Here is a 1,800-nt window from a genome sequence, read left to right as displayed (position 1 = left end):
AGCAATGGAAGTTCTGTGATTCCGCTGACATGGCATCCCCTCATCAGAGTGGTCTGATCACTGCTGATTTAGATATTCAAACTGGTCATCCTATTAAGATGAAATTAAGACCATCCTAAGAGAAAGGAAGCTATTATTTTTTAATGAAATAGGTGTTATTTTATTTTATTTTTATATATTTATTTTATTTTATTATTATTATTTTTTTTACATTAAACACATACAGCACTTGGTATTCCAAGGTGGTCTCCCATCCAAGTACTAACCAGGCTCGACCCTGTTTAGCTTCCAAAATCAGACAAGATTGGGCATGTTCAGGGTGGCATGGCCGTAGACTGAGAGAGAAAGCTATTGATAGAACTTTGGGGAGACAATGAGGTTTATACTGTGCTCTCAGAATAAGAATAGTACTTTTCCCCAGAGGGACCAGCGAGGTACCCATGGGGGAGTAGATAACTTCCACCGTGGAGGGGGCAGTGCTTTATTATCACTAGAATTGACTCTTACTCTGTATGTAAGTTTGCCTTCCTTCCCCACAGTTCTTCTATAAGCACCACCATCCACAGACTTTCTATCTTAATTACTGTCAAGTTATCCAATACAACCTTCTTTATGATTAAGGAACTCATATTTTGGCAAATGAAGTGTGGCAATGGGCTTGTGTCTATACTAGTCACTGGTTTTATCTTGAATTCCCTCACACTGGCCTACTGAATGCTCCTTCCCTTCCCTCAATAAATAGAGGTTTCTAGCGTCCTTATGCTGTTAGATTTAGAGCTTTGTTATCCAAGGGTGTAAAGATGTAGGTATAAAATCATTAATTTGTTTTTTATTATATGGTGGTATGACTGGTAAGTAAGTAGTTCTATTTTCATTTCTCTTATTTTTTTTCTTTTAGTTATGCTCTTAAAATGGTATAAAAATTCAGCATTGACTGAGTCAATGTTTATTATTATTTTAAGTATTGTTTTACTGTGGTGGTGTTCAACATAAAAATATTACATAAACTAGCATCAAGTAATTTTCACTGACACTTATGAATGAAGTTAGTACTTTAATTGTAAAAGGATGCTAACAGCTGGACTTAAAAATCCCATTTAGATTCTGATTTTGTTTAACATAGTTTTTCAGGTGAAAAAACTGCATGTATTTTCAAGGATTCTAAATCAACATCTAGATAGTAAAATTGGAAACTTTTCAAATACCTTATCAAAAGTCTTTAAATTATATAGGGAAATTTTAGTAATATAATTTTTGGACTTTGGTAAATTTTTGTATTGTTTTAATTACTTAGAAAAAGACTGCAATGACATAACTAGCTAAAAATTTAAGGTAAAGCATACTTTGAGTAAGAGAGAACTTATATTACAACTGAAAATTTTTATGAGATGTCTTCTATAAAAGCGCATAGATCGTTTGAGGGAAATGTCAGCAAGATAAAGACATACTATTATTATAAACAGTTAAATATTCTGATCTAAATGTGGTACACTCAGGATAAAATTAGAACCAAAAGTTAAACAAAATATAGCAAGTAACTTAAAAAATATGTAACCTAGAGGTTAACATAAGCTATTCTGAAATGAGCATATGAAATGTACAGAATGCATAGAGCTAAAGGTGAGTGCTACAGGCATTTAAAAAATTTACTTTGCTTCTCTCAAAGGAAAAAAAAATGTAGTTCAGTATAATCTTTTCCATAATAGGAAATAAAGCTTTACAGGCAAAAGTGTAGAGGCTCTGATGCAGAAAAAGTACAACTGTATCTTTTCATCATCTGAGTTAACAATATATAGCCCA

The 1,800-nt window shown here is 32.6% G+C and overlaps 1 pseudogene; it reads right to left on the bottom strand.

Annotated features, from left to right (window-relative positions):
• Positions 1–217: 217 nt before the first annotated feature.
• LOC112475141 lies at positions 218–336 on the bottom strand (annotated as a pseudogene).
• Between the last annotated feature and the right edge of the window lie 1,464 nt (positions 337–1,800).

This window comes from Pteropus alecto, unplaced genomic scaffold (assembly GCF_000325575.1).
Source record: "Pteropus alecto unplaced genomic scaffold, ASM32557v1 scaffold50, whole genome shotgun sequence".
NCBI classification, from domain to species: Eukaryota; Metazoa; Chordata; class Mammalia; order Chiroptera; family Pteropodidae; genus Pteropus; species Pteropus alecto.
This window is presented reverse-complemented; position numbering and strand designations above follow the sequence as displayed.